General features: G+C 58.3%; 2 long non-coding RNA genes across 3 annotated transcripts; one reads left to right on the top strand and one right to left on the bottom strand.

The window, feature by feature from the left end:
* Nucleotides 1-431: 431 nt before the first annotated feature.
* On the bottom strand, nt 432-11,271 carry LOC101442489 (uncharacterized). Of its 2 annotated transcripts, none has more exons than XR_009183521.2 (3): nt 11,161-11,271; nt 5,303-9,907; nt 432-4,312 (listed from the first exon to the last, which is right to left on the bottom strand). It is a non-coding gene; the product is annotated as an uncharacterized lncRNA (long non-coding RNA). The 2 variants fall into 2 exon arrangements; XR_001117740.4 differs by having other exon boundaries at nt 5,303-5,806; nt 11,161-11,175.
* A 1,037-nt stretch (nt 11,272-12,308) lies between these two features.
* LOC131276081 (uncharacterized) lies at nt 12,309-19,120 on the top strand. The gene is made up of 2 exons (XR_009183560.1): nt 12,309-15,929; nt 16,745-19,120. It is a non-coding gene; the product is annotated as an uncharacterized lncRNA (long non-coding RNA).
* The last annotated feature ends 206 nt before the right edge of the window (nt 19,121-19,326 follow it).

Genomic DNA, 19,326 nt, shown 5'->3' on the forward strand with positions numbered 1-19,326 from the left:
GACAGGGCGCAGAAGAGAAGAACCTTGATCCTGCGGTCCCGGGAAGAGAGCTGCGCCGTTTGCCTGATGGTTTGCAGCTGAAGAGAACCAAGCAGCCGAGCTGAGCAGGTCTGGGAAGAAACAAACCCTATGCAGCCTAAGGCTGAGGTCAGAAGAAGCTGGGCCCAAGGGGTCTTAAGAGGAAGGAGGAAGGAGGAAGGAGAGACCAGGAAAAGATCACCCGCCATCTTACTTCAACACGTGGCCACTGACTTGGGGGAGAAAGTACCTCTCTGGTCACTTGAGTTGGACTTTTCAGGGCATTGTAAGCTACCCCACATAAATACCCTTTCTAAAAGCCAACAGCTTTCTGGTGCTTTACGTCAGCACCCCTTTGGCTGACTTATATAGGTATCTACCCAAAAGAAATGAAAACCAATGTCCACACAAAAACTTGTTGATGAATATTTATAGCACATTGTTCATAATAGCCAGAAAGCAAAAACAACCCAATATACATCAACTGATGAATGGATAAACAAAAATGTGGTATGTCCATACAGTGGAATATTATTTAACCACTAAAAGAAATGAAGTACTGACATGTGCTACGACATAGATGAACCTCGAAAACCTTATGCCACGTGAAAGATCCCAGACACAAAAAGCCACATACTGTATGATTTAATTTATAAGAAATGTCCACAATAGGCAAATCCATAGAGATAGAGAGTAGCTTAGTGGTGACATAGGTTGGGAGTGGATGAAGGAATGGTGACTTCTAACAGGTACGGGATTTCTTTTGGGGATGATGAAAATATTCTAAAGCTAGAGTGTGATGATGGCGGCACTAACCACGAGTCATAAATAGACTAAAACCCACCGAAATGTGCACTTGAAGTGGATGCATTTTATGGTATGTGAATCAATAAAGCTGTCAACGAATCATATAAGATTGTTTAAAAATATTAAAGTAAAAGGATTCAGTGAATTATCTGCAGCTACTTAAATTAACAATGGTGATCTCCACACATGGATATGGCAAGTTGTCCATGGTATAGTAAATGGGGGGAAAGCAGGCTGTAGTTCATTATGACATGATCTCATCTTTGTAGAAATAAACAAAATGCATGTGTGTGTATGAGAGAGAGTGTATGTTTTCATGTGTGTGTCACAGAAAATAAAATCTGGAAGGATATATATTAAAAGAGTGTTTTTTCACATTTTCACTGGGGGAGTACTGCAGAATAAACTATTCTTTTTCAAATTCTTACTGACTCTTTGAAGCAGAAATGAAATCACAGGTACCCTGGTCTCCCGAGACTCCAGGGCTCCTTCCGATGGGAATCCCGTCTTTTTGGTTGCCCGAGCGTCCTTTGGGGAAGGTGACACAAATGGGACATGCATTGTATGCTGTCCAGCACCGGCTGAGCTCACGTACCGATGAATCTCATCCGTATTAGGGCGTGACAAGGACCCCTGGTCTTTTTTATGACTGAATAATGCTCCATATTATAGATGCACCGACTGGAAGTTTCTTTAAAGTCACGCACTAAAAAAATTTTTTTTTTTGCATTTAGTGGGTGTTTAGTTTAATCAGAAACAAATTAAGCTACTTGCCCCAAAGAGGCACATGGGTTGAGGATTCAGATAGAAGAGAAGCGAGTAATGCGCCCAGGAGGGTGGGCCTATCTGCACCCGAACAAGGCTGTGTGAGGAGATGGAGAAACCCTAGACTGAAGAGCAGAAGGGGTTGGGGGCAGGGGGCGCAGCGAGGAGGGGGTGCCTCCCTCCAGGAGAGACCCTGGGACCGATGGGGTTTAAGAGTCATTCCTTCTCTCAGTTTTCACTGTTAACGTCCCCAAATATGGAGATGATCTGAGCGCCAGCGGGGACGAGGGAGCCAGAGTCCATTCCCCAAGGGCCGCCCCTGGCCGTAACTCACTCTCAGCGGTGGTCCCCGCTCTCCACCCCAACCCCAGCCGGGGCTCTGTGTCCTGGCCCACAGGGCTGAGGTGCTCTGAAAGCCTTCTGGAACCTTCTCTTCTGCTTTTCTCTAGAACTTCTTGGGCCATTTTACTTATACTACGCAGAAGCCCTAGAAAGTTCCAGCTTCCCCTTGGCCGGCCGTGCGACCTTGGCAGGGCGATCCTTCTGTGCCTCGGTGCCCTGTCTCCTGGCACAGGGCGAGGTCGGGGAGCATTCAGCCACCGCACTGTCCTCCAGGGCCCCCCCCGCCCCGGGCTCTGGCTGCCCTTGGGGGTGCAGGGCCCCTGGTGAATTAACGGCCTGTCTCCTGGAGGGCCTCGCGCACCCCCGTGTCCTCCCGCCCCTCTCTGTTCCGTCTCTGGAAGGCATTTCCTGCTGGCCCCATTCACCTCCTCCCTTCATCCGGGGAAAGGGGAAAGAGGGAGGAAGTCGTCCTCTTGGGGACAACTCCCCCTGCGCAGAGGCCAGCTCCAGGTCAAGTCCGTGTCCTGCACCTCGAGTTGTTTGTATTTTAACTTCTTACTGAATCCAAAGACAAATAAAACCCTTCAGGCCTCGTGGCTGCCCGACGACTTTCTTTTCTCTCTCCACGTAGCGTGCGCCTGCCCTAGCGCCAATCTGCCAAAGCCTGGCCCGGGTGGCCTGTCGTATCCCTGGCTTCGGCTGGGCTTGTCTTTGTTCTAGAAGCAGCAGCCCCAGCCTCCCTCCGCCTTGTGCTCGCACACATTCTTATCTCTCTGAGCTGGTTTCCTCCTGCATATTCTAATCTCTCTGAGCTCTGTTTCCTCGTGCAGATTCTTATCCCTCCTGCTTCCTCACATCTCCAGTGGGCAGTGGCTTCCGAGATTCTAGCCAGCAACATTCCCAGCCCTTCCTCTGGGCTGGGCGTGGAGGGGACGCTCGGCTCCTGCCGTTCGTGGGCCTGGGCTGGCATGGGCTGAGGGTCCGCCTGGCCCCCCTGGAGCAGGTTTGCTGGGGGATTTCTGATTAACGAGCTGTCCCTGGGAAAAGGAAGTCATAAGAACCAGCACGCCCGCTGAGGAAGAAATCAAACTTCTGGAATTTGGCCCAGAATAAAGGGCAGACATTTTCTTCCGTAAGAGTTTGCACTTGGCCAGACCCCAACTCAGAAGGTGGAAGTGGTCTCAGTCTGGAGCTTGGGGCAGGGGCTCAGGACCCCGGGTGCCTGTGACACGACACGGGAATTTTGTACACACAGGAATTTTGTACACGCGGGACTTTTCATTTGAGCATCTCAAGGACTTTATAAATAAAAGCTCAACTTCAGAGAAGCCACAGAGAGGAAGGCAGGAAGGCGATTTCTTTCTGTGTAGATGGAGGTACCGAGAGCTAGGGTGATTCATCTGAGAGCATGAAATGTGGGCGGCCAGGCAGCGTGCCTTCTCAAGCCCCTTATTGATTCCACAGTTCTCTGATGTGGACAAACCACTCATTTGGAACAACGCTGACAGCATATATCAAGCACTTTTAAAGGCTGGGCCTCAGGAAAGATGCTTTAAACATATTCATCTTTCCCGTATTCATAAATGTGGGTGCTGTTACCATCCTCCTTTGCTGATGAGGACACTGAGGCTCAGGGTTTCCCTAGTCTGTCTAGGTTATGCAGCTGGCAAGTGGAGGCACTAAGATGATAGCCCAGCTCTCCCCTTGCAGAGCCAATGTCTTCCCTCTGTTCTCCTTCTTCATCTAGCAAGCAGGTTGTCAATATGTATCAACGACCTCAGAAATGCCCCAGTCTCAGGAAATATCCCTAAATGCAGCATGAACACCTTACAGTTATATGGCTAATGACGTATCACTGTTTACCTCTCCTCTTCCCCCAAACCTAGTGAAATGACAGATAAGATACGGAGATTTTTTTAAAAAAAGACTCAGAGAGGCTGTGGGCAGCCGTTTGCAGTGGGATCAATGTCCAGAAGATTGAGGAATTTCTGGTAAATGTAAGACAAACAGGAACGGATTGAAGACAGAATGAAACAGAAGCTGTCAAGCCACAGAGCTGAACACGCATTCATCGCAGAACCCAGAGTCGAGGCAGCAGGCACTGAGAGAAAGTGTGAGCCGGGGGCGTAGGACAGTGGGGTGCTCTTCTCCAGGGTCCACTCCCCGCTCCCCTGCACACGGTCACCTGAGGCTGCCGCCGGTACCAGCAGCCGCATGCGCTGTCAGGAACGGGGCCCTCACACGGGGAAGGAATGTCCTCCAGTCACCAGTCCTGTTCGTCCCACGTTCCTCTGCAAATAGCCACAGACAACAGGACTTGCCAACCTGGGGGGGTCCCAGACCAACGAAGGAAGTGACTCCAGGAGAACAGAATGAATACCTAAAACAGAAGAAAACTGTGAATAATCAAGATGAATATCCTGGAGAGAGGTAAGAGACTATCACCTCCATTTAAAAATAAAGAAAACTTCTGTGAAAAAGATAGAGTTCTTAGAAAGTTAAACCATTGCAAAATTTAAAAGGCTCAATAAATAGACTAGAATAGGCTAAGGAAAATCAAAATAGTAAGCTGGAAAGTCAAGCTGGGGGAGTCCCCCAGAATATATTGTAAAGGAATAAAGAGACGCCTTTGAATTTTTTAAAGTGATATGAAGGCTAGGACCAAATATTGATACATCATTCTTATAGGAGTTCCAGAGGAGAGAATATAGAGGCAGATAGAAAGAAACAACCCAAGACAGAGTAGAAGAAGGTGTCCTGGTTCTGGAGAAAGACTTCAGATAGAGAAGGACTTACTGCGAGCTAAGCAGGTACACAAAGCAAGCTTCTAAAACTCAATTTTTTAGAAAAATGGATAATTCACAGAAGAGCATATGACTATGGCTGGTAAATAGGTGAGACGAGCGCAGTCTTATGCATCATCAGAGAAAAACTTTCACCCAACAAATGGCATAAATGAACATATCTTCATATCCAGTGCTGATAATGATGTGAGAAGCCAGTGATTTCACATACTTTGCGTAAAAATGTTCTTTGTTGCAGCCGTCCAGGGGCCGCTTGGCATCAGGTTTCCATATCGTAAATGAAATTCAGCGCTTACACTTGTAGGAGTCCCTTCTGCAGAAAAAGTCCCCCATGTCCACAAAGATAAATGCTCAAGAGTATTTACTGGACCATTATTTGCAACTGTGACTACTGGAAGTCATCAACAGAAAAATAATCCAGTAAATTACCACACATGTGTATAGTGCACACACACGGTAGAATTCTATGCACCTAGCAAAAAGAATGGTGAATGTTTATATTCAATATGAAAAGCTTTCTAAAAATAAAGGAAATAATGATAGCATTAAGGTATGAGTCTACTTACATTTTTCTTCCCAGTGTTTTTTTATTTCAGGGAAATTTTCTTTCATCATTTCTTTCTTGCCTCTTCTGAGAGTCCTTTTTAGACAAATGCCCAAACTTCTGGACCCACGTCTCTTAATTTTTCTTTTTCACACTGTCCACATCTTTGCTCATTTGTGTGCTCTTTTTGAAAGAAATCTCAGCCACAGTTTACAAGTAATAACTTGCTCTGCCATTATTCCATTCTCAACTGTTGATGTGTTTTGTTTTAATTTTGATAGCCCAACTTTTCTTTCCAATATCTCTTATTGCTTCTCTTTTCACATCACCCAGCTCTTGCATGGATACAGCGTCCTCTCAATCTCTGTGGAGGTATTACTTGCACGTCTTTTAAAGTCTCCTGCCTTTGCCCTTGCACCCGTTTCCTTGGGCGTCATGTGCCTGCCGCTCGCTGTGCTGGTAAACACGTGGGCCTCACGTCAGCCAAGAATTTCAAGTTTGATGACTCTTAAGGTTGTCTAGGGCTCTAGGGAGTGTAAATTGGTAGTTATTTTGGAGGACAACTTAGCAATATCTTTAAAATTTAAATGTGTAAGCCTTGATTTAACCGTCCATTTTAGTTCTTCATCTAGGAAAATGCTGGCCTGTGTGCACAAAATAGAAACACCCTGAACGCCCATTAGTTGGGAAATGGTCACATCAAGCTACGCCGTCATGTGGCCCAGTCAGAAACAACGAAGTGCTGATACGTACCAACATGAGAAGATCTCTGAGCCACGCCAGAAAACGGGGAGGGAAAGGATCATAACGATAAGCACAGTGTGCGGCACACGGAACAAGCCCCCAAGCAGCACTGACTCCCCGTAGGCGCGTACACGTGCAGCAGGCTGCGCAGGCGCCAGCGCAGGTGAATGCCAAGCACGACGGTGGCCTCCTCCAGGCAGGCGAGGAGATTGGGTGACGTTGGGGGCCTTTCTGTTGAGCTGGTAATAAGTGGAAGAGATTACCGACTATGATTTAAGATGAAGTTCTATAAGGTACATGAGTGACGGAGGAAGCTCTGCCCTTCCCGCCCTCGAAGGCTGGGCCCCGGAGCCTTCCCCCTGCACGACCGGGACCTGCCCGGGACCTGCCGACTGTAGGATGTGGCTGTCAGGGGCCCTGAAAGGCCCGAGGGCCGAGCCGGGGTGGACAGGGCAGCTGGGGGCCGAGGGCTCGAGGACTCTTTCCCAAACCCCTGCGCCTCCCGGGAATGGCAGAGACTGGCGAGACTCGGGGGCGACTGAGAGGCTCGGGAAGCATTTCCCAAAACGCGATGGGCCCGTGTGACCGCGGGACCCCTGGCCCTTGTCTGGGAGCAGGGGTGAGCCTCCTTCCACCCACTCTTCCCATATTTCTCCACACGCTGACGCTGGTGGATGGGGCGAGGCGAGGAGGCTGGCGCAGGGGCTTGGGGAGAGCGGGGAGCAGGTCAGCAGGGCCCTGCCCCGGGCTCTGGGCCAGACGCCAACCTCCGAAGGATGGGGGGTCCAAGCAACACTGCGGGGGGCCCCGCTGGTAAAACGTGCAGGGGGGGCACATGCGTGCTCTCGCTACACCAGGTGCGGGTTCCCGGGGGGCTGCGGCTGCTCCAGCCCCGGGGACGGTGATGGCCCCGGCTCTGTGCTTCCTTGGGCAGGAGACTGAGACCCAGGGGGTGGGGAGAAGCGCGTGGCAGCACCAGGAAGACTGGGGGAGGGGCGCTGCCAGGGCGCAGGGGGGCGGCAGGGAGACGGGGCAGCCCACCGCACCAGCAGAGGCGGAGGGAGAAGCCGTGGCCACTTCTAAGAGCTGCTCGCGCCGTGTCCTAGGGCCACGCTGCCCAGCCCGGCGGCCACGAGCCCCGCGTGACATTTCTGGGCTCCTGGAGGGAGTCGGGATGAAGAAATGCTGCAAAAGTAAATTACACGCCAGATGGAAAATCTCCTATCACGCGCCAGAACTAAGATACCCCAGTGATCGTTTCGACAGCGAGTACCTGAGGAAGTGGTAGTATTTTGGAAATGCTGATTCAGTAGAACATAGGGAAGTTCAGCTCGCCTGTTCCTTTTTAGTTTTTCAAGGCGGCTCCTCGAAACTTAAGATCGCTGAAGGGGCTCGCACGGCCCGGGGCTTGGACGGGGAGAGGAAAAGCCCTTGGGTTGGGGAGCGCAAGTTGTCGGAGCCGGACTCAGAGGCAAATGGGAGCTAAACTGCTTTGGGTGGGAAATAGAAGAAATGGAAAGTCACTGCACCGGCGGGGGCGGGGGCGCGCGAGGCTGTCAGGGGAGGGAGGACGCAAGGGCGGAAGGCGCTGCAGCCACGCGGCAGCAGCCAGGGCCAGGGGACAGATGGCCCAGCGAGGGCTGCCCGCGGCGGCCCGGAGGTGCGTTTGCCAGCACAGCGGTCTGCAGCTAAGCTTTAAAGGGCTCCTGTTCTGTGCCATGGCACCCCTCCGCTGCCACCAAACCCCAAGAACAGGCTGTTTCACAGGAGCTGCACGGCCGAGATGGGGGGGCTGGGTCCACACTGGGGCAAAGCGGGGCCCCTGAGGACAAGCCTCGGGGAAGGGGAGGGGCCGGCGAGCAGGACGAGGGGCTCGCGGAGATCCTGGGGTGTCTCCGGGGGAGCGCGGGGTGGCTGACGGGATGTGCCAGGGCACTCGAGGTTTCTGTTCGGCCTCTGAGGGTGGCCTGGTGGACACCGGGGCCCTGGGCAGGTTCTGTGCATCCCACTGTCCTCTGGGGTGGGGGCAGCAGTCGCCGGAAGTTTGGTGGCAGCGCTGCGTGGGGAGGTGGGGAATGGAACATTACCAGTGTTCAAAATCCTTTCCAACACGCAGTACGGAGAGAGCCCCAGGAGGCGCTGCCCGGGGACCGGCCTGGGTGGCGCTGCCCGCGGCCCGGAGAAGCAGGTTTTCAAAGCAGGTGTGGACCACTGTAAGCAGGGGCTTTGGTGAGGAGGATCGTGACTTAAGACGTGGCCCTCCTCACTCAGGGCGGCTCTTCAGCCTCTTCCTGGAGGCCTTTATAGGAGAACGAAATGCAGACAGAGAGAGAGAAAGCCACGGAAGCACGAAGCCGGAAGCAACGAAACCCAGAGGCGAAGGGAGAGCCAGCAGAGGCTGCCACGTGGCAGAGGAGCCCAGGGTCCCCAGAGACTGGTTTTGGGGAAGAAGGGGTCGTCTCTGCGATGCCTCGACGTGGACACTGTCACGGCCGCGGGGTTGTAAACCCGAAAGCGCATCCATTTCCCACTGGGAAGAGCCACCCCGTTTCCGGGACATTGCTCCCAGCAGCCCAGCCAACTGGAACAGGCGAGGAAGCAGCGTGGCCCAGGAGCGCCGCGCACTCGCGTCGGCCCGCCAGGCCCGGGGGCTCCAGCCCGCTCCTGGTCCCCGGGGCCGACTTGCCGTGACCACGTGTGCAGAGGCCTGGCCCAGGACCCCTGGTGGGGGCTGGCATCGAAGGCCCGGCAGGAAATGGGGAGGTGGGGGAGGAGGCGGCCTGTTTATCCCCCGCGCCCCACCTGCCTAGTCGGGGCAGGTTGGCCCCTCCAGAGCTCTCTCCGCACGGCTCTCTGTCTGTGTGTCTGGCTGACTTGTCCTCTCTCTGGCTTCCAGCATCCCCTCCTTCCCTTCCTCCCTGCAGGCTTAGGGCAGCGGGCAGTTAGCACTTGGATCTGGCGCCATCCTGCCTCGTCCCACGCCCTGACCATTTGCCAACGGTCCCTCCCTTAAACCTGCCTCGTCCATCCGGCTCGAGCCCACTGTGTCCCCCCTGCCGAGACCTCGACGGCTCCACGAGGTGTACCGTCTGCGAACTTTTGTGCAATTAAGGGAGGAGGCAGAACTCACATGTACCTGCATAAAGAAAGGCTGGACAGATGCACAAGAAATGAACAGAAACAGCTGTCTCCAGGTGGCACGGAGGGAAGCCGGGTGGACCACGGCAGAGGCGGGGCGCCCCTTCCCGTCGTGTCCAGTTTATGGTATTTTGATTTCTGAACCAGGAGAATTATCATCTAGTAGAACAGAAGTCCACTTGGAAGAAGCTGCTCTCCCCCATCCGGTCCTCTGGGAGAAGCCGTGTGATACGGCCCCGACCGTTCACCGAGAAAGCTCCGAATCTTCAGCCAGAACAGCCGAGACTCCAAGGGAAGCAGCAGCTCCAAGTTGACTCCGGAAAGCAGGGCCCCGGGCAGCTGCCCAGCTGCTTCTCTCTCCCTCCTCCTGCCCCGCGGGGGCTCCAGCCTCCGCCGCCAGCAGCCCAGAGGTGGTGCCAGTGGGTTTCTCCCCAGTCAGGAGAGACAGAGCAAGACTAAGTGACCAGGGAAACCGAGCTTGGAGAACAAGGGGCCCCGGGAAGGGTCAGGTACGTGTTGTGCTTACCCCAGCCTTTCGAGGAGCTCTTGAGTCTGAGTCTTTGCTACTGGAAGGTTCTAGGGCCTCTTGGCTGACTTGCTATGGTAAACTCCGGGCCAGGGGCCTGAGCTGGGAGCACGTTGACCCCACCCCACTCTCACACGACGTGCCAGTGTGTCCTGTGGACGTGCGGCTGCAGTGACGCTGACGCGGAGCTCAGAGCCACACGGGGACTGGTGGGTGCTCCTGCAGGATGAGGCCTGAGGTTGTTCAGAGCTGTATGTGCCCCAGAAAAGGAAGTTCTTAGAGCTAATCTGCTCCTGGGGTGTGAACCATTTTAAGTAGCACCTTTAGATGAGGCTGCTTCAGCTAAGGTGGGGCCCAGTCATCCAGGCTGGGTCTTAAGCCTCTTCCTGGAGTCCTTTATAAGAGGATGAAATTCAGGCAGAGGGAGAGAAAGCCAGGGAAGCAAGACGCGGAAAGCAAGGAAACCCGGAAGAGAAGGCAGAGACCAGCAGGCGCCGCCATGTGCCTGCCATGTGACAGAGGCGTCCGGGATCACCTGCAGCCAGTGTTTGGGAAGAAAGCGTCACCCTGATGATTAACTTGATTTGGCCGTTTTCCCAGACTCTAACCATAAATGAATAAATGCCCACGGTTTCAAGCTGTTGCACGGTATTTGCTCTGGGCAGCCTAGGAAACTGAAACAGCTTCGCCTAAGGAGAACCTTGACCTTGGCTACCTCTTCTCGACTTGGGGAAACAATCAGAGGAAGCTGCTGTGGCAACAAAGCTCCCATTCACGGAGGTCAGGGCTCGTTCTCTCGTTAATCCTCGGCGTCACCATCGACAGGGACCGGCCAAACACGATCCCAGCCTCTGAGCCAGAAGAGCTGCCCTGTGTCACGCGTGAGTCATGAGCAGACGGGGCCAAGCCCTGAGCTCTGAACTCCTGGCTCCCGTGTGAGATCCTCGCCCTCAGCCCCGAGGGCAGAGCGGGGGAGGCGGCGAGGACGCACAGGCGGCCGGCTCCCGGCGTGCCCTGGGCTCAGACTGGCCCAGCAGTGTCCCAAGCCGTGTGACTTCACGTTCAAGGATGACGCTCCCCCCATAAGCCTGCCGCCACCCAAACGGCGACCGTTGGGACCCCTTTGGGGTCAGAGCATGGTTCTTGTCTGAAGCAAGCTCCTGGTGCGAGATGTTTGGGGGGTACTGGCCCAGAGGCATGCCGAGCCGCCCTGAGGCATCGTCCCTGGCCTGGGAAAACATGCCTTCCGTCCTCAGTGTAGGTTAGTCCATCAGCTCAGCAGACCTGGGTAGTAGGGAGCCACAGAAGGCGCTATGGGGAGGTGGTCTCCACCCAGGTCAGAAGCTGGCTGGAAAACAGAAGAAACCCACGTCGGAGGCAAAGGCTTTGCGGGGAGACTCATGGAAAGGTGCAGCCAGAGTGGGCCAGGGAGCCCTAAAGACAGATTTTGCCTGCCTCAGACCCACACTTACCTTCTTTGGGTGAAGGGCTCTCCCCACTCGCTTTCACCGCTGCCCCTTTATCCTCCAGGGTCGGCTGTCACTTGTCGCCTGCGTCTGCACAGCCAGAAAGGGCCGAGCTGGAATCTGAACCCTGGCTGGCTGGAGCCACATCCTCCTACTTCCCAGAACATTCCTGCACATTCGCCCATGGTCCCAGGGGAGGGAGAGGAAGGGACAGGACAAGCGGCTCAGAAACTGAGAGGGGAGGCCCCGGGCGTCCGACCCTGTGCGTGGCCAGCGGGCGCCCAAACCGAGCTCGAGGCCCTCGTGGCCGGGAAGCAGCGGCACAGAGCTGCCAGGCCAGACTCCGCGCCCGCGCCCGCTCTGAAACCACGCGTTTCTCCCGCAGTCGGGGCCCTGGTGAACGTGTGGCGCCTTCTACCTTGAGCCTTTGCCGGTTGAGAGCGCGACGCTTCGGGCCTCGTGGCTGAACGCCGCCCGGCCTGGAGGTCCGGCCGTGCAGCTCCCCTGCCCCCTTTACTAACGTCCCTGCAGGAGCTCAGAGGGACTGACGGAGCAGGCCGGCGAGCGCGGAGGAGGGAGGCTGTGCCACAGAGGGGGCCGGAGACCCCGCGGCCTCTGCCGCGCAAGCCCGGGGTCGCCTGTTGTGGCTTCAAGTTCCCTGGGGCTTCCTGGGCCAGGGGTCCAGGGGCCCCATTCCCCCTCCAAGGCGCCGTAGGAACGCTTCCTGTGCACGCCAGGGTGCAAGCCAATCACAGCGATGGCCGCACCCTGCGTGCTGGGTGACCTTGAGCTAGTCACTCAGCTTCTCTGTGCTTCCTTCTGGTCTGAGTAATGAGTGTGATAACAGCGTGACCTCCAGCAGAGGGTTGTGCTGGGAATCCAGTGAGAGAACGTGCATAAATCACCTAGAAACGCCCTGACACCCAGCGACCGCGCCTTTGCCCGTCCGGTTCTGGCCAGGCCGGCCTACTGTGCGCCAGAGGGTTTTCCCAGGTGCTCTCCCTCGCCCCTCCCCCGCCACCCCCTCCGGGGAGGAAGCCAGGGCTCCAAGGAGGTCAGTCACTTCCCAAGGTCACGGGGTTTGGCGACAAGGAGGCAGGATGTGCGTTCCCGTCCCCCCACGGCCTCCGGAAGCGGGCCAGCCCTGGAGAGCCGCCCTGGCCCTGGCCTGCTCGGCTGGTCAAGCCACGGCCTTGGAGCTGCCCGGGGGCTCTGGTGGGGGTGGGGAGGGGCGTCTTTTCTGTCAATCCCAGGGGTGAGGAGCCAGGAGTTCCAGGAGAAAACCGAAAAGGGAGAACAAAACTCCAGGAGGAACTGGGCTCGTGCCGAGGGCTCACTTCAGCAGAAACATGTCCGCGCTTTTCCCCCAGCTTTTTTTTCCTCAAAAGATTTGTTTTATTTATTTCTCCCCCTCCCTTGTTGTTCGCGCTTGCTGTCTTGCTCGTCTTCTTTTTAGGAGGCACCGGAACCGAACCCAGGACCTCCCACGAGGGAGGCAGGCGCCCGAAGGCTTGAGCCGCCTCCGCTCGGTCGCCCAGCCTTTGGGTCACCCCCTGGGCACAGAGAAGAGTGGGAGGGAGAAGGGGGGCGGAGCTGGCAGGGGCGCGCACCCCGAAGACCTGCCTGCGGGGTCTCGTCCAATCCCGCTCGTCCCGTGGTGCACAGATGAGGCTGCGGGGGCCCCTTGAAGCTAAGCAAGCCGCCCCAAGTCCCACGGCCCCTGAGGCGCTAACCACAGGGCCGTCCTTCCTCCGTGACGGCCTCCTCTGAGGATGATGGGGACACGGCCGCTTGTGTCACGGGTGAGAGGGGACGCCCGTGCCCAGGGCTGGCACCTGCCTGTGGGCTGGGGTCTAAGACTCCAGCTGTAGGGAATGGGGAAACTGAGTCCTGGGAGTCTAGGAAGAAGAGGACTGGGGGGCCCGAGAGAGCAGGAGCCTGAGGAGGAGCAGGCAAGGGGGGAGCGGGCGCAACGGCCTCCGGGCTGGCTTGCCTGGCCCTCAAGAGAGGAGCCCGGGCCTGCGGAGGGGACCGCCGAGCTCGCCGCTGGCCTGCGGAGCCGGCACCGGCTCCTCCGACGCCCGCACGGACGGCAGCGCCGGGCGGGCGCCTCTCGTCCAGGAGGACACCGGGCTGGCTCCGGCGCTCTCTACAACGTCCACAGCCCCGGACGCGAGCGCAGACCTAGCCTCACAGCCGCAGACGGCCCCCGGGCCAGGGCAGGGCCGCTGTGGCTGGTGTGGTCCCCTGAGGTCCCTGCAGTTCTCCAAGTCCAAAGATAGGCACCTCCCTTTCCTTTTTTAAGATTTTTTTTTAAATTTCTCTCCCATTGCCCGCCCCCTCAGTTGTCTGCTCTCTATGTCCATTCGCTGTGTGTTCTTCTTTGTCCGCTTCTGTTGTTGTCAGTGGCCTGGGAATCTGTGTTTCCTTTTGTTGCATCATCTTGTTGTGTCATTTCTCCGTGTAGGCGGCGCCATTCCTGGGCAGGCTGCACTTTCTTTTGCGCTGGGCGGCTCTCCTTATGGGTGTACTCCTTGTGCATGGGGCTCCCCTACGCGGGGGACACCCCTGCGTGGCCCGGCACTCCTTGCGCGCATCAGCACTGCGCATGGCCAGCTCCACACGGGTCAAGAGGCCCTGGGTTTGCACCCTGGACCCCTCATGTGGTAGGCAGACGCTCTATCAGGTGAGTCAAACCTGCTTCCCGGCACCTCAATTTTGAAGCCCCTCCCCGGGGCGCCTCCGAGAGCTCACTCTCATCCCAGAGAACCTCCTCGGCCCGAGGAGGAGAAAAGCTGCCTCGGCCTGCCCCGCGGGGTCTCCCCTGACTTCCTCACCTGGCGCGCGGGCGTGGCTGCTTTGCTTACAGCCCGCAGGTGACCTGAGGACGCAGCCCGCAGGGGCTGCGAAAATCTGTGACTCCTCGGAGGAAGGCGCTGTCCCTGGAGGAACGCGGACAGCGGGCAAGTGACCTGGAGGCCAAGCCCCTTCACGTGCCGTCGCGACCCCCAGGAAGAGCGGGGCCTCCCGCCTTTATCAGCATCTAGAGTTTCCAGAATGCTCCGTGCAGCAAGGATCGCGCTGCCAAATGAGGTGTATTGCCGACCCGGCGGCCTGTCTCCGGGGCCAGCTTTCCATTAGGAAGGGCTTCCCCCGCGGGTAGGCACGGCAGCCCCGCAGCCCACCCCACGGCCAGCCCACGAGGCCGCGCGCCTTCCCGGGAGGTCCCCGTTCATGGAGCTGCGCAGGAGGACGCGCGGTTGGCCCTGCTGGCGCCTTCCTCCGGCACCGCCGTCCCCTTCGCCTCTCTTCTGCTCAAGGGAGCCAAGGTGGGCCCAGCGCCTGCGGCTCCCCGTCAAAGACCCCGACCCCGGGGACCCCCCGCGAAGCCACCTGGCTTTGTCTTTACCCCCAGTGGCTCGGAGGTGGGGGACGAGGTCAGGAGAGTGGGAGGTAGTAGGAAGTCCCTGCGCGCTGGGGGGCCTGGGGTGGGCAGAAGGGGCAGCCCCGTGCGGAGCTGGTCAGGCTGGGCCCTTCCCGGGCGCCTCCAAATGCTGCTGCACAGGCACCTGCCCGCCGGCCCGGGGTGGAGGCGCCTTGCCCGAGCCCACCCTGGGGCTCCTTTCTGAGCCCCGAAGCTCGTCCATCAGCCCTCCCGTGTGCTCTCTGGCTCACGTTTCCAGGTTTGAGCTCGATTAGCACCACGAGGGCCCTGGGTGGCCTTGTCCACCTCCCTGCCTCTCTTCGGAGGGAGAAAGTGGGTCCCAGCGTGGCTGGACGCTCCTCTGGGTCCTCTGCCTCCCTGTTTCTCTGGCCTCATCCCGTAAATGGGTTCAAGGGGCTCGAAGTGTTCCCTGGAGGTCTGGCCGGGCCCCGGCAGGACCACTGCCACTTTCTTGTCCCAGGTGGAGACCGGGGACCGTTCCCATGGCAGCTGAGCCCGAAAGCCAGCCCGGGGGGGGCGGGGCGTGGGGGCGGGCCACCTGCCGGTCACCTCACGACTGACCTTTGGGAGGGCCTGCTCTCCTCCCCGCCTCTGGCTGGTCCTGAGCCAGGCCTTCTCAGGGCGCTGCTCACGTCCTGCACGTGCACCTGCATCTGCTGGGAGCCCCAGACCAGGCGGGGGATTTCCGGGGAGGGTGCTCAGAGCCGGCCGGTGCTGACGGGCCGGGCTGCCTCCCGATCCGAGGGGTTTCCTCCCGCAGCCGCTAGCCCGGGTTGGGGGGAGCCACCCCGGGGCTAAGAGCAGAGGCCAAGGAAGGCAAGAGTCGGCAGCGCAGGGCTGGAAGGGAGCTGGGTCGGGTGTCCAGGCAAGCCAGGAGGGGGCCCGGAAGCTGCAAGCAGGGCCCCCCCAGCGCCCCTGCACCTGAGCCAGCGGATCCCAACCCAGGCCGCGTCTTAGACGCCTCAGGTCCCACTCCCCACCCCCAGATTCTCCTCTCAGCTGACGGGGAGGCCCGACCCTAGCGCGTCATGAGACGTGACACGCACGGGATTCTAACGGGCAGCCGGGTCCTGGCCAGGGCTGCCCACGGGGCTCGTGAAAATGCAGAACTGGGTGAGAGCCAGCGATCTGCATCTCCCACAGTCTCCAGGTGCTGCCGAGCAGCTGGGGCTGAGCCCCCCAGCAGGCGCGAGACATAAGCAGAGGAGCCGGGAAGCCGCCCGCCCCCCACAAGAAGCCAAGCCCCTGGCCCCAGGGTAGACACGGACCCTGAGACCCAGAGAGACGACGCAGCCCCTGGCCAAGTTCCACCGCCTTCCGGAGAGGCAAGGTGAGCGCAGCTGTCCCTCGTACACGGAGGCCCCGAGCACCCCAGTCTTGGATCCAGGCGAGAGCTGCTCTCTGGGAGCGATGAGTTGGCTGGTCCCGCCATGTCCCAGCAAGGTCCTCTGGACCCTGGGAGCACCTGGGGAGGACGTCAGCCACCTGCACTGCCCACGGCTGGACCCTTCCCAGCCCGCGCCATCTGGGCCCTGGCGGAGCAGGGGGAGGGGCAGGGGTCTCCCCGGAGGCCTGGGGTGACCATCCCTCCCTGTGACCCATAGTGGGGGGCCCAGCGACCCCGAGTCTAGGCCAGGCCTTCCGCAGGCGGCCTCGTGCTGCCAGCCTTGGGGCCTGCAGGTCCGCTGTGCCCAGAAGGCCACGCCCCCTCCCTGGGTGCCTGGTCACATGAGAGCTGGCACTCGTCCCGGTGAGTCAGCCGCAGCCACAGATAAGCTCCCTCGGTCACCCTCCAGCCAGGGTCCTCCCCAGGTGCTGGACAGGGCAGGTCCCGACCTCGGGCGCACCCAGGAGCTGGCCACACCTTGGGCTGGGCCTCCCAGCTGTGGTCCAAGGACCGGGGCGCGGGGGCTGCCCTCGCCTGCTGAGGAGCTCGGGGACCCCGCCCGCCCCCGTGGCCCCATCCGCACAGTTTTGGCCTGGTTGGCCCCGGTGCTCTCCTGCCCTTGCTTCGGCAGGGGTGATGTCGTGCCCCCAGAAGCTCACAGGCCAGAGCTGCCTTCTAAAGCTTCCAAGGGAAGAGGGTGGCGAGGGCTGGCGGCGGGGGGTCTCGGGTATGTAAACGCTGCCTGTTTTTCCCTGTAGGACTGTCAATGGCAGAGCTCTTTCCACGAGCTGCGTGCTGTCATTCCAGCTAAAAATAAGCACCTCCGTGATCCAGAGGGAGGAAAACAAACCGGAGCACCACTGAACACTGTGCCAAGTGCGCGGCGCGGTTACCAGCGGCAGCGTGGCCCCCGCCCCACACGGGGGGCTCCTGGGGGCTCGGAGTGGGGCCAGGGCCCGCACGAGCAGCCGCGGAGACGACGCACATGCCCACGCCGCGCCCGCCTGCGCCAGCTGTCCCCCTGAAGAGGCGGCCCCTCCTGCGGGCCGGGGGTCTCCCAGCACCCAGGCTGGGCTGGCGGCGGGGTGGACCCTCAGGAGTGTCCCCAGGGCCCCGGCTTGGGGGCAGAGTGGCTCCAGGGCTGGGCTGCGGTCTTGGCAGTCTCGCTGCCTGGGAGCGGTAGCCTGTGCCTCAGTTTCCCCACCCAGAGGTTGTTATGTGGACACGGGCCCTGGGCTGTCTACGGTTGTGCGGAGGACGCTGCTCGGGGCATCAGCGAGAGCCCCCACCCAGGCTCCAGCCCGCTCTCTTCCACCCCCTGGCTCTGCCGTGCCAGCTTCGCTTCCTCTCCGGGGCCAGCAAGTGCCTCTCTGAGCCCAGGCCTGAGTCCTCCCGCCCTGACCTGCGCCCTCGCTCCTTGCCGCCCCCGCCTTAGCCGAGCCAGCTGGAGCCCCCGGCTCCGGGATCCAGTCGTGGAGGCCGCACCAGCCTTCTGACCGCACGCCATGGCACGAGTCACGTGCCCTCTCTGTGCCTCAGTTTCCTCTTCTGTAACATGGAGGGGCAGCACCGCCTGATTAGGGTGTCGCGAGGTGCTGTGTCTGGCATGGCCTGAGTGTTAACGTAACTGTTTGCTACTTTCATTCATGGTATAATTATTGTCATGGGTTTTTTCTTAGCTTCTCCAGGGAACGGCTCCTCACCTTAGCTTCTGCCTGCATGTCTGGGATGGCCTAGCTCACGTTCATTCATTCATTTATTCGTCGAATACAGAGTGCTGACTGTGTGCTACTCTCTGGGGACATAACGATGTGTGATAGCCGAAAGATGATGGAAACAACCAATGTCCTTTTATCCATCCCTTGGACATGCTCTTCTGGACTCCTGATTGTCTTGACCTGGGGGGACTGATGCTAGAGTGACATCTAATTAGGCATCTACCACCGGCCAAGAGTTTATATACCCACTGCCCAGCTAGACCCTTAGGCAACCCCAGGTGCCAAGTTTTGTCGCCTTCATTTCCAGCTAAGGAAACGTAACTTGCGCACATTCCTGCAGTGAACAAGTGCCAGCGCCGTGATGGAACCCAGGTCTGCTCGCCTCCTCGCCACGCCACCCCTCTGGAGGCCTGGGGGAGGGGAGGCGCCCCGCCCTGCCCTGGAGGACCCCCTCCCCGGGCACGGCGAGACCCGCCTGAGTTCCAGCCCGAGACGCCGGAAGCCCTTCGCAGCGTCTCCTCCCCGCCCCGTGAGGCGTTCCGCGAGCAGGAGCCGGGCGAGCAGCTCCCGGGGGCCGTGACGGTGCGTGTTTTCTTTGGAGGCGCTTCATGGAAAATATTAGCCCATGAAGGAAACAACTGTTCAGAGCTGTGAGCCAAAGAGCACAAACATTCCAGAAATCGCTGAGAGAGGAAACGGCTCACGAGGGCCCAGGTTCCAGCCATGGACTTGGGACAAAGCAAACGCCATGTCTGTTCTTGAGCCCAAAAATAGCTCTTCTGGGAGCAGGTCCCCTGGGAGAGCTCACGACAGAGGGAGCCAGGAGGATGTCACGTTTCTGAGTTTAGATGGGCTCAGACACAGAGGAAGAGCATTGCGGCCGGGCCCTGGAGCCGTCGTGTCTACTTGTACCCCGCCACGGGCGCCCCTGCTGGCACCTGAAGCCGGGGGCGGGGGGCCCCTGCCGCAGCTCCGCCCCCTGGTCCTGTCCACTCTCGGGCCACGCGCCATGAGCTGAAGGCCGCAGGTACCGGCACGGGGCAGGGGCCCCCGGAGGACAGAGAGGTCCCTGCCGGCGCTCGGCCTGCAGGGTAAACGTGCTTTTCTCGGCTCTGTGTTCTTTGCACACGGGACAATCTGCTGAATAATATTGCAAAGTGTTAAAAACATGCCTGCCCTTTGACCCAGTGGTTCCAATTTCAGGAATTTAGCTTAAGGAGAGAATCAAGGATGTGAACCGAGTCAGCCACAAGGAAGTTTGGGGCGGTGTTTTTATTTGGTTTTGGCTTTTGGGTTTGTTAATAGCAGCAAAGGATTGGAAACAAGCCAGATGGCCGACAGCAGGGGACTGGCTACCAAATGGGGGGTAGACCACACGATGGAATGACGTACTGCCATTAAAATCACTTTGTAAAAGCGTATTTATTCGTGGGGAATGCCCAACTAGGTGATTATGCCCAGTGCCATCGATGGTACACTTTAGATGGATTGCATGGCACGAACATGTTTAGATAAAATTGATTTTTTTAAAAGTCTACTTATTTAAAAGAGTCCTGATACACTGTTAGTGAAAGGAGCAGTTGTAAAATATGGCATGATTCCATTTGTGTGTGTGTATGAAC

This window comes from Dasypus novemcinctus, chromosome 26 (genome assembly GCF_030445035.2).
Source record: "Dasypus novemcinctus isolate mDasNov1 chromosome 26, mDasNov1.1.hap2, whole genome shotgun sequence".
NCBI lineage: Eukaryota > Metazoa > Chordata > Mammalia > Cingulata > Dasypodidae > Dasypus > Dasypus novemcinctus.